At 38.7% G+C, this 13,464-nt stretch overlaps 1 protein-coding gene across 1 annotated transcript in view; it reads left to right on the forward strand.

Moving 5' to 3' along the window:
- The first annotated feature begins 6,499 nt into the window (after nucleotides 1-6,499).
- Nucleotides 6,500-13,464, forward strand: part of plxna3 (plexin A3) — a 135,236-nt gene continuing 128,271 nt past the window's right edge. The window contains exon 1 of the mRNA XM_074644942.1: nucleotides 6,500-6,821. The gene's annotated coding sequence lies outside the window, so the exon portion shown is untranslated. The remainder of the gene's footprint in view (nucleotides 6,822-13,464) is intronic.

Genomic DNA, 13,464 nt, shown 5'->3' on the forward strand with positions numbered 1-13,464 from the left:
ACACACACACACAGAGGCCTATTGTCATGCATGCCGCTGGCTGTTTCACGCCGACTTAAAGAGATTAACGGGTGATCGGCATCAATTTACACTGAAGAGAGAGAGGTGGAGGGGGGGAGGTGTGAGAGACGATGGAGGGGGGAGAAAATGTTTTTAGAGAGTAAAAGAAAAAACAAGATAGAGGAAGAGAGACAGATAATGTTGTAAATTCCCCTTTCAGAGTTTCCATCCAGATGTAGTTTAAATTCTAGTCTCCATAAAACCTTCAAAATAAAAGCTGACTGATGTCTTGTTTCCTGTTGTGTGAATATCAGTATAATATCTACAACCAGCTGTTCGTGCCATTAAAGCACCACAGAAGATGAAGAGGTGATTCAAAGAGCTCAAACTGATAGTTTCATGTATTAATGTGAGGAAGGTTACAGCCTCCTCGTCATTTATTCACTAAATCTGTTTCTGTTTTTATCCTCACAACTACTTTTTAATTTCCTGTTTTTCCACTCTGTTTTTTTTTTTAATTCAAGCACAGATTGAAAAGGAGAATAAAAGGTGGATGGAAACATCTACTGGAGTATTAAATAATATGACATGTTATGTAACATAAACCTCAGGAAAAAGGTAATCAATTCATTTTGATTACATTTCTATTTCCACATACAGTTCAGCTCTTCTTCTTCTGGACGTACACAAAGTCTGATGCTCTCTGCCCGACTGGAGGCAGAAATACCTTCACTAAGGAAAGGAAACACAGTAAAAGGAAAGGAAAGGAAACAGTAAAAGGAAAGGAAAGGAAACAAAGTAAAAGGAAAGGAAAAGAAACAAAGTCAAAAAAAAGGAAAGGAAACAAACTAAAAGCAAAGGAAAGGAAAGGAAACAAAGTAAAAGCAAAGGAAAGGAAACAAAGTAAAAGGAAATGAAAGGAAACAAACTAAAAGGAAAGGAAATGAAACAAAGTAAAAGGAAAGGAAAGGAAACAAAGTAAGAGGAAAGGAAACAAAGTAAAAGGAAAGTAAACAAAGTGAAAGGAAACAAACTAAAAGGAAAGGAAACAAAGTAAAAGGAAAGGAAACAAACTAAAAGGAAAGGAAACAAAGTAAAAGGAAATTAAATGAAAGGAAACAAACTAAAAGGAAAGGAAACAATGTGAAAGGAAAGGAGAGAGGAAACAGTGTGAAGAATAGAGAAGGCGTAGATGAAAAGAGGAGAGGGCTAGACCCCTCAAGTGGCTTCAATTAAGTAAATTACAGAGAGAGAAAGAGAGAGAGAGAAAGAGGGAGAAGGAAAAACCAGAACTGTCAGACCCGAAGCTGATTACAGGGTGAACCCTCAGAGCCTCGCAGGATCTAACCTCCAGTCTAAACCTGAACCTGAACCCAGCCCCGGGTCCCGGTTATTTTAGGCTCCAGCTGCTGGAAATACTGAGTCTGCTGCTTCAGACCACAGCAGCAGGTCTGAAGGCCACGAGTCTCTCTCTGGATCTGAGTCTATATGAGCTCCAAACAGACAGTATTTATATATATATATCAGAATAATCCACCTCAGCTCTGGTTCAGAGTCTCCTGGACGTCACTTGGAAATCAAAGAGTTTATTTTGTCTATCAAAGATTAAGACTCAGACACACCAGGCTGACATCAGAGAACTAGCGGCGATGAAGGCTGACTGTGTTTTTTAGCCAAAAAGTTGCATTTGAACACGCTGCAAAGACGACAGCCGCTGATTCAACATGCTGGATTAGCCGAAAAAACTCTGACACGGCCCGACTAGAGCCGACGGTGCGAGACACAACGCAAAACCTGGACAGACGCTCACCGACGGACCCAAACTGTCTGACAGCCGACCGTCAGCTCAGTGTGTCAGGACCTGAACTCAGCCAGTAAACTTGAACTGGGGTCCAACAACATCTGTAACTCTCCAAAACCCACAATGAGACGTTCACTTTTTATTTCATGATGTCACTTTTCATGACAGTGGTGATGTCACTGCCCTCTCACCTTTCAGCCAATCACATGCCACCCTGCCTCAACAAACTGCTAATAGAATTAGCCGGTTGTCTACCTGTCTGTCTGTCTGTCTGTCTGTCTGTCTGACTGACCCTCTACCTGTCTACCTGTCTGTCTGTCTGTCTGACTAACCCTCTCACCTGTGTACCTGTCTGTCTACCTGTCTGTCTGTCTGTCTGTCTGTCTGACTAACCCTCTACCTGTCTGTCTGTCTGTCTGTCTGTCTGACTGACTAACCCTCTACCTTTCTACCTGTCTGTCTGTCCGTCTGTCTGACTAACCCTCTACCTGTCTGTCTGTCTGTCTGTCTTTCTACCTGTCTGTCTGTCTGTCTGACTAACCCTCTACCTGTCTACCTGTCTGTCTGTCTGACTAACCCTCTACCTGTCTTTCTGTCTTTCTTTCTGTCTGTCTGACTAACCCTCTCACCTGTCTCACTGTCTGTCTGTCTGTCTGACTAACCCTCTACCTGTCTACCTGTCTGTCTGTCTGTCTGACTAACCCTCTACCTGTCTTTCTGTCTTTCTGTCTGTCTGTCTGACTAACCCTCTACCTGTCTCACTGTCTGTCTGTCTGTCTGACTAACCCTCTACCTGTCTCACTGTCTGTCTGTGTCATTGTCTCTCTGATGGAGTTGTAGCCGGCAGCAGCTCGTCTGACTCTGACTCATCAGCCTGTCAGGATGTGACTAATCTGTAATCACACACACACACACACACACACACACACACACGTGTACGTTTTTACTGATGTTTTAAATAAACTGTGAGCATCCTCTAATTCCTCCCCAACCACCAAGAAGTAAAAAGGAAGTATGCTTTTCCACATCTAAAGTATAATAAAAAATGTAAAGTCAATGTCTGATTGAGTATATTTTAACTATGTCAGTATACTCACAGTATATTTATGTAACCATAAGAAAGTACCTTTTTATTTAAAGTAACAATACGTTGTGAGTCTATTGATAGTGGTTTAGGCTCCTAATAAGTTGGCCTGTATATAATATATATATAAATATATATATATAGAGAGAGAGCTCAACAGTGAATTAAAATGGTATTAATGTACTGTTTGGTTTCATTTTCAAATCTTATAAATAAGGGTTTAGAGTGGCTAAATTTGGATTTATGAATATAGATTTTGCTAAAATTATGATCAAATGTATTATATATTATATTATAGCCTATTATATATATGATATCAAATTTGTATTTATTTATTTACTTATTATATTAATATTAATTAGATTAACCTACATCTAACTAGATTAATATAAAGCTAACTATCTTAACATAATGCTAATTAATTTAACATAAAGCTAACTAGATTAACCTACAGCTAACTAGTTTAACATAAAGATAACTAGTTTAACATAAAGCTAACTAGATTAATATAAAGATAACTAGATTAACATAAAGCTAACTAGTTTAACATAAAGATAACTAGTTTAACATAAAGATAACTAGTTTAACATAAAGCTAACTAGATTAACATAAAGATAACTAGTTTAACATAAAGCTAACTAGATTAACATAAAGCTAACTAGATTAACATAAAGATAACTAGATTAACATAAAGCTAACTAGATTAACATAAAGCTAACTAGATTAACATAAAGCTAACTAGTTTAACATAAAGCTAACTAGATTAACATAAAGCTAACTAGATTAACATAAAGCTAACTAGATTAACATAAAGCTAACTAGTTTAACATAAAGCTAACTAGATTAACATAAAGATAACTAGTTTAACATAAAGCTAACTAGATTAACATAAAGCTAACTAGATTAACATAAAGCTAACTAGTTTAACATAAAGCTAACTAGATTAACATAAAGCTAACTAGATTAACATAAAGATAACTAGTTTAACATAAAGATAACTAGTTTAACATAAAGCTAACTAGATTAACATAAAGATAACTAGTTTAACATAAAGATAACTAGTTTAACATAAAGATAACTAGTTTAACATAAAGCTAACTAGATTAACATAAAGATAACTAGTTTAACATAAAGCTAACTAGTTTAACATAAAGATAACTAGTTTAACATAAAGATAACTAGTTTAACATAAAGATAACTAGTTTAACATAAAGATAACTAGTTTAACATAAAGATAACTAGATTAACATAAAGATAACTAGTTTAACATAAAGCTAACTAGATTAACATAAAGATAACTAGTTTAACATAAAGCTAACTAGATTAACATAAAGATAACTAGATTAACATAAAGATAACTAGTTTAACATAAAGCTCTCCACCTCTATTTTTATAGAAATAGAAATAAAGGAGTATGTGACATTTAAATTATGTACATAATGCTACAATATAAACACAATATGTGTAAAGAAATAAGTAAGTATAATAAGAAAGTACTAAAAATAAAAATAAGACAATGAGAATGTAAGAAATATGAAACATGTACAAATATCTGCATTAAGACGTGCAATATATAACAAATAACCACAGTGCAAATAAGTAAATACAAAACGCTGAGAAGTGGGATCTTTTAAGTGTATAAATATAAATGCCAGAATGGTATGAATAAGAAATGAATACGAATATTTCTTGAATGTACAGTATAAATGCATTATTAATGACAGTATTGCACAGTTCATTTTGTCTTCTCCTTCCAAAGTTTCCTCCACATATCTCCCTCTTTCCCTTCACATTTATCTTCTTTAATTATATCTTTGTCTTTTTCCTTCAGTCTATCTCTACGTCTTGTTGTATTTCTTATCCCATTCCCTGTAAGCCAATAACCGTTTCTGGTTTTTTTTCTTCCTCCTCCACATTTCGTCCATCTCTTTATTCTATTTCCATTTTTCTTTACTCCTCCATCTCTGATTCTTTCATTTCTCCACCTCTCTGATTTTCAAAATCAGAAATACTTTATTGATCCCTGTTACGGTTGCTTTTGCATAAACAAAGAAATGTAAGAAAATAGAAATAAAGAAGTATGTAACATACGATACGATACACTTTATTGTCCCCTTGGGGAATTTTCTTTTGGACTCAGTGCTGCACACCATCAGCTGCCTCCACAGCAGCATCAATAACTACAAACAAACAGCAATCCTCGTGTAAACAGAGAAACACAAACAATATAAACCACAAACAACATATATTGCACATCACTCACATTGCACAAGATCTACTGCATATAAAAATGTAAACTATGTACATAATGCTACAATATATAAACACAATATATGTAAATAAATAAGTCAGTATAATAAGTAAGTACTAAAATTCAAAAATAAGAAAATTTTAATATAAGAAATATGTGCAAATATTTGCATTAAGACGTGCAATATATAACAAATATAATAAATGTGTAGAATAGATGCCAGAATGGTATAAATAAGAAATAAATGAGAATATTTCTTGATGACAGTATTGCACAGTTAATTTTGTCTTCTCCTTCTATATTGTTTCCTCTACATATCTCCCTCGTTCTCTACATATATTTATCTTCTTTAATTATATCTTTGTCTTTTTCCTTCAGTCCATCTCTACGTCTTGTTGTTGTATTTCTTCTCTCATTCCCTGTGAGCCAATAACCGTTTCTGTTTTCTTTTCTTCCTCCTCCACATTTCTTCCATCTCTTTATTCTATTTCCATTTTTCTTTACTCTTCCATCTCTGACTCTCATAATCAGAAATACTTTATCGATCCTTGTTACAGTTACTCTTGTATAAAATGTTATACCTCTAGTGTAACACTTCTGTTTATATTTATTTATTACCTCTACTTTACCTGTTTTATTTGCTTTATAACTGTGTGTGTTTTACCTGTTATATGTTTTATGTGCCTCGTTTAGCCTTGTCAAGTTTTTGTTTTAAAGCACTGACCAGAAGTGGCAACTGTGAATCTCATTGTATTTAATACAATGACAATAAAGCTTTCTATTCTATTCTATTTTTCCTTCTGTCCATCTCTACGTCATGTTGTTGTATTCCTTTTCTCATTCCCTGTAAGCAATATTTGTTTTACTCTGCTTTCTTTTCTTCACTCCTCCATCTCTATATTCTATTTCCATGTTTCTTCACTCCTCCATCTCTGCATCTTTTTTTATATTTCCATGCAGCTCCTCACTCCCCCTCTATCTTTATATCTCTCTTCTCTCTATATATACATCCTTGCATCTGTCTATATATTTCTCTCTCTCTCTCATTGTGAGTCTTGGTCTCTCTCTCAGTCTCTCTCCACATCTGGCTTTGGGAGGAGAAAAACAGCAGATTAAGGAGCTGGACTGAACCAAAGGGGTAGTTTGTATAGGGGTGGAACAGCTGCAAACACTCCATCTCTACTACTTTAAGATTAAAAAACAACACTAGATTCTCCTGTTTAGTAATAATATTGTTGTTGGCTAGTTGAGCCTTTTGTTAATCGATTCATTTATATGGAACTAGTTTAATTGAGCTCCCTTTAATTGGCTAACATCCCCCCTCCCAGCCGGGTGTGGAGTGGTACGGTCCAGATGGTGGGGGCTGGTTGTGTCGGAGCAGCGGCAGACCGAGCCGAGCCAAGCCGAGGCAGGCTGTGTGTGAACCGGGGAGACGCGCTGCGCCGCTCCGCTCTCACATCTCTCACATCTCACATCTCACATCTCTCACTCTCAACAACTCTGGATTATTATTCTTTCACCTTTTTAACGCAGGACGTGTTTACCTGTCCGGACTCCACCACCAACACCTGATGTGAAGAAGAGGAGAAGAAGAAGAAGAAGAAGAAGAAGAACGGCAGTAACGGCAGCAGTTGGGCAGTTGGATTTAAATAACTGATTGGACTTTTCTGCGCGTCTCCGTCCAGGTAAGACTGGAGCTTTCTTTCTGGAGGAGGTTCTGTGTAGAGATGTTATGGGGGGTTCTCCAGGTCCAGGGTGCCAGATAGATGTGGGGGTAGCTGTGGTGGAGGTGGTGGAGCTGGTGGTGGTGTAGGGGGGTGTATGTGTGTGGATGTTTCGGGGGGAAAACGCCTCGTCTCCCCGCCGCATCACCGCTCATCTGCTGCTTCTTCTCCACGTTTTTACGCGTGGAAATGTCCCCTTTTTTTCCACTGTTTCCTCACCCAGTGAGTGGGGGAGTGTGGGGGTGAAGGAACCGGACCGGGGGAGGGTTTCTACCTCCAGGTAGGGCTGCTTTCTTTCACCCCTCGGAGGGTATTTAGTGAGACATGCTCGGCCTGCCGTTAGTGCACCGCTCGCTGTGTGTTCCATTTTTAAACGGTTAAATTCTGTGCGTTAAAGAGGCGATTTGTGGGCTGAAAAATGTGTGTTTTTCAGTGAGTGGTGGTGGGGGAGGAGGGAGGAGGAGAGGAGGGGGGTCTGGGAGGTAGCTAGGCTCCAGACGCCGATCCATTAAAGAAGAACAAAGAGGGGGAGGCAGCAGAAAAACGCTTTAAATCGCAGCTGAAACGCCGGAAAAATGTGTAAACGTCGCTCCAGAACCGTAGATGAGATGATCTGCTGCCCGCAAAACACGCACTAAATCCAGATGGATGTTTTTCCTGAATCCGCCTTCATCCGTGCGTCCATGTGCTGGAGAGGAAGGAGCCCTCCATCCTCCGATCCGGATCACACAAACCGATACTGATCGATTCGTGTTCCGAGTAGAACCGGGATCGAACTGGTTATAGATGTTCATCCCGCTGTGATCGATGTAAATGATCAGGTTATCAATCAGAGAGCCAATCACCTGATTTGATCCTAAAATAACATTCAATGAGAGAAATCACCTGATGATCAATTTTTTAAAATGACACATTTAGAACTCAATTAGTGACGTGATCAGATGATCAATACACATTAATCAGATTTTATGATCAGGCTGAAGGTTATCAATCAGAGAGCCAATCACCTGATTTGATCCTAAAATAACATTCAATCAGAGAAATCACCTGATGATCAATTTAGAACTCAATCAGTGACGTGATCAGATGATCAATACACATTAATCAGATTTTATGATCAGGCTGAAGGTTATCAATCAGAGAGCCAATCACCTGATTTGATCCTAAAATAACATTCAATCAGAGAAATCACCTGATGATCAATTTTTAAATGATATATTTAGAACTCAATCAGTGACGTGATCAGACGATCAATACACATTAATCAGATTTTTTTAACGACAATAAAGATTCTCCTGCAGGATAACTTCTCTGATCAGTTATATAATACAGGATCAATAAATATGTGAGTCAACAGTCTGTAGCTGATGGATCATGTAATCAATAACTGATGTGATCGGTTGTATGATAATGAATGAGTAGGTTGTAAATGAGGCAGCAGCAGCAGCTCTCACCCACATGTGTCCTTACCAACAGATGTTTAGCTGATCAATAACCTGATCGATCGAGTGGATTAGATTCAGGTGAATGATAAAGGAAACAAAATGGAGATTTATTTATTTATTTATGTGAACAGGCAGAGAAATAACAAGAGGAGCCTCAGAGAGTGTTTGACTGAATCTGAAGCATGTTCATCTGATCAATAACCAGATTGATCAGTAGTGATTATGCGTGTTACAGAGGAGGAAGTGCAGCAGGTGAATAAAAGCAGATTACAGCCGAATCAATTAATCCTTTAAATTGATCGTTTTATGATTTCAGCTGTGAGGATTTTCTGCTTGAAGACGTCCCTTTTTAAATAACTCCAACTGGCATTTATTTTGACTATTTTCCGACTTTTAAGGCCAAACAATTCATCAATCAATCAAGAAAATAATCAGCCGAATAATTGATAATGAAAGTAAATGGCAGTTCAGATTATATGGAACTGTGTTAAAACAGGAGACACTTAACTGAGATTAAAAATCTGTTTTATAGCAGCGTCCTGATCAAAATAACATCAATCACATAGAAAATAAAACACACAGTTATAAGAATTCACCATAAGAAGGAAAACAGTCGAATAAATAAATGATGAATAAAATAGACAACGCTAATGATGCCAGATAAATCCAGTTAGTGGTGTAACGGTTCGGTTTGTATTGCTGTTTTTGGGTCTCGGTTTTGGTTCGGTTTGTTTTGTACATTAAGGGGAAGAAAAACATCCAATGTGTTTGAACTCTAAAATATATAAATAAATAGACTGATTGATAGTAGGATATTTCTATATTATCTGAAGACAATACATGAGAAGGCAGACTACTTAATGGCCACCTCATCAGCAGGCCTGTATTTAATGGTGGAGCAACGGTTCGGTTTGGACGTCATCCAACGACTCTGTTTTGGTTTTGCATCTTTAGTTCCAATAAATAGTTTATAAACTCTCCCAGCCAGATGAACCTTCAGCTGACCTGATAGGTTATCAATAATAAGATCAATCTGTAATGTGATTAGTTTTTTATTAGGAGAGATAAAAACAGCCACATGACCACGGTGTTTTAAACCATCAGAATAAGAGATGAGGATGAAGAGCTGCAGTCTGACATTGAGGCTCAACATGTTTTATTGCAACATATATACAGTATATATAGATAGATAGAGAGAGAGAGAGCGGGAGAGAGAGAGAGAGATATATATGTATTTACTGGATAAATCTTTATGTGCTGTTTCTTTATGACGGCTCTACAGTGTTTCACGACATAGGGATGTCACAATACCAGAAATTTAGTAGTCGATACTTTGGGTGGAAAACAAAAGCGATTCACCCATGTATTTTTTTTTGTTACGATTTTTAAATAGATTTTTTAATGCCAGAATCGATATATTTGCTTCATTTGAGTCCATGCGGAGGTAGAAGGAAGTTACCGCTTTTATTGTTGTAGTCTGAATAGCGTGACAAACAACAAAGCAGAAAACGGCGGAGGGTCTGCGTAGATCCGACCTGCACCCTCACATGTTAAATCCAAAGTGGTAAACACTACACATCCAGTAAAGTATGGAAACACTTTGGGTTTCACACATTGCAGGAAAAGCAGAGCTAGACATCACGGCTAAAGCTGCATGCTAACTCTGTCACGGACAGGAAACGTTATCGTATTGCGGTAACGTGCGGTCAAGCCGGCCATCACTCTCATCTCCGTGGTCAAATGGGCCGACGCTACAACTGTAGAGCGCCCATATACTGACATTTATGTTAAAGGCATTCAAACGGCCCTGATGGAGCTGACCATGGATGTATAAAGAGAACGGAGCTGACGGGAGAGCTAGAGACGGACATGGAGAAGTTAGAGGAAGTATAAAATACGGTAATTTTTCCTGTTCATGATAGAGTTTAAAAAATGTATTTCAGATTCGTAAAAAAAAAAAAAATCGCGATACATAGGTGGATCAGTTTTTTCCCCAACCCCTAATCATTATAACTGTAAACACAGCTGTTTATTGTCTGTATGTGTTTGCTTCATTTGCAGACACTGTATTAAGAGAAAGCACCATATGAGCACGTCGTCCTACTTAAAGTCCTCAGACTGTATTCTGCTGTTTAGATCCATCCAGCTCTCAGTAGCTGAGTTTACATCAGCTCTGTTAGTCCACTAATAAACACAGGGACATGGAAACACTCATTCTGTTTGAAACATCTGCTACAAACTCTTCATCATGTTTGACAGAGCAACATTTGTTTCTGCTTTTCATCACTCTCCTGTTTTCAGATCACATTACACACAACATCTCTGCAACTGTTATGGGATGGATGGTTATGAAATGTGGTTCATCATTCAGGATGAAAAGTAAATTATTTTTATTCTATTGTCATATTCTATTGAAATGGCCGGTGTTTAGCAATAACAATATTATAAATATAATAAGTACTTTCAGTCCAAAATGGTGGCTGTTTTAAAAAACAGCAGAGTTTCATCTCTTTGCTTCTATACTCTTTGCTAACATGGTGAACATTATACCTGCTAACCATCAGCATGTTAGCATTGTCCCTACGGATGCACCGATACCGATACCAGTATCGGGTATTGGGTCCAATACTGTGCTCATGTAATCGTAATCGCAAAATGGCTCCGATGCAACGGCACCGATACCACGTTACGGCAGCGTGACGTTAACCTCTCGTCACCATCTTTCGGGTCCTATCGCACGCGCTCACGCTGGCGAGCGAGACGGGCCGGTGGTGCGCCCGACCCTGCAGGGCCGGGATCCCACCTCAGCCGGTTGCGCGCCGGCCTTCACTTTCATTGCGCCACAGGGTTTTGCTTGCACTCTCTGACTCACGTGTGAGTTAGACTCCTTGGTCCGTGTTTCAAAACGGGTCGGGTGGGTTGCCGACATCGCCACAGACCCCTGGCGCCTTTTTACGTAGGCCGAGCCCCGTCCTGGGGGCACGACACGGCTGGGGCGCACTAAGGACAGTCCGCCCCGGTGACACTTTGTCCACGGCCCCGGGAAGCACCTTCTCCCCGAGCCTTTCCAAGCCGACCTAGAGCCGGTCCCTAATTGTCACGGTGAGCATGTGAGTCGGTTTCAGAGAATCAATGATAGAGGTCAGAGGTCGCCGCTTTCTTATGGCTCACATTACTGCTTTCATGTAGAAACCTTGTAACTCTGGTTTCATGTTGTGCTCACATTGTGCATATTCCTATGTATTATAGCATTTAGCACTGGAGCTTTGGTTGAACTGGATTTAATCACAATTTATAGGCAACTTTAGTTTATTTATCATCCAAAGAGTCTCTGCACACTTTAATGTTAAAATATTCACATGTAAAAACACAGTCACTGGGGAAAATCTTAATAGAACAACATGGTTGAGGTCAGGAAATTGATGGAGTAATGAGACTGGAGATGTAGGACGGAGACACTTAAAGCTTTGGTAAGTCAGATGTAGTTTTGGTAGCCGACAGAGAGACATCAGAACAGGAGTTTATATGATCTTGTGAGGACTCTAGCAGCCGAAGATATTTTGTTACTACGATGGGCGACCAGAGAAAAGCACTTTATTCTGGATGTTTATGAGACCATATAGAAGAATTCTGAGATCAGAATTGAATAAAATATTTGGCTTTTTTTGGGCAGTTTAGGTGACTTTTTGTACTTCAGTTCAGTTGAGATTCTTTGAGCTGCAAGGCTTCCTACAAACATGAAACAGTAGAAACGCTCTGCAACATGAAGAATAAAGAGAAGAATAAAGTGCTGAGCGGTGTGTGTAACCACGAGGCAGTTTATAACGTGTTAAAGCCTTCACAGACCGGAGGCAGGGTCTGAAATGAACTTTTCTCACTTCCTACAACTGTGGCAGGCAAATATTTTCTTTGTCTGCCACTGAGAAATTTTATCTGCCACTTTTGAAATCTCTGCGCTAAATGAAGGAACAATATTTTAGATCTGATGTCATTCAATGTTCAATATATTTTACACAAAAAACATATGCATGGTAATAGTTACAATAGTTACAGTGTTTGAATTACACCGTAGCTTCTGGGGGAGCCCTATTTTTCTGGTGTAAGAGGGTACTGTACACATTTCTGTACTGTACTTTGTTATTGTCATCTATAGTGGTAAAACACCAGACTTTCACCAGGAGACCGCTGTTCATGTCCCGTGTGAAATCAGAAGTCAGCGTTGATTTATTTGTTACTTCCTTTATTAAGTAATGCCACTTCCGTAGTTATTTTTTAACCCAAACCACAATCTTTTCCTAAATCTAACTAAATAGTTTCCTGTGAAGACAGAAGTTTATTTTGAAAAGACTGTATGCATGTAACAAGTGTAAATTAACACGTGTTGCTGGACATCGTAGGAAAACGCCCGAAAAATGAGGATTAACTTTTTGTAAGATATCATATGAACCGTTGCATGAGGATACGATGCAACGTGTCTGTGTGTGTGTGTGTGTGTGTGTGTGTGTTTGTGTGTGTGTGTTTGTGTGTGTGGAGGTAATGATGGGATTATTTCCTCCTCCAGTTATCTTGCTATTGGAAATCCATCATTGCTGCTGCTTATTATGGAATATTGATCATATGTGTGTGTGTGTGTTTGACCTTGTATGTGTGTGTGTGTGTGTGTGTGTGTGTGTGTGTGCGTGCTACATTCAGATGAAATCAGGTCAACTTGTCACCTGTGTGTGTGTGTTCAGACATCAGGTAGACGTGTGTGTGCTTGTGTCTAATTGAGTCTAAAGCACTTTGTCTTCCTGTAACACACAATGTTTATTAGTACACAATTAGTCTCAAAACAAACACACACACACACACACGCTGAGTCAGCAATGGAGTCAGCGCTGAGGAAACGCTGAGTCAGCAGAAAGAGAGGGAGAGACAGACTCTGATATGATATTTTCAGCCTGCAGCGTTTCACCTCCAAGACATTTTACAGTCAGACCGTCTGGTCTGTCTGGTCTGTCTGTCATCTTCATCTGATCTGAACGTTCCAATACACGGATATGTTCACAACGACATGGCCATCTGGAATGAAGCTAAATGATGAGTGAGAGTGCTGTGAAAACGGCCGCTTTATTTCATGTACGTATCATAACAACGTCATCAGCACCGCTGACTGGAGC

The sequence above is a fragment of the Sebastes fasciatus genome, chromosome 8 (assembly GCF_043250625.1).
Source record: "Sebastes fasciatus isolate fSebFas1 chromosome 8, fSebFas1.pri, whole genome shotgun sequence".
NCBI classification, from domain to species: Eukaryota; Metazoa; Chordata; class Actinopteri; order Perciformes; family Sebastidae; genus Sebastes; species Sebastes fasciatus.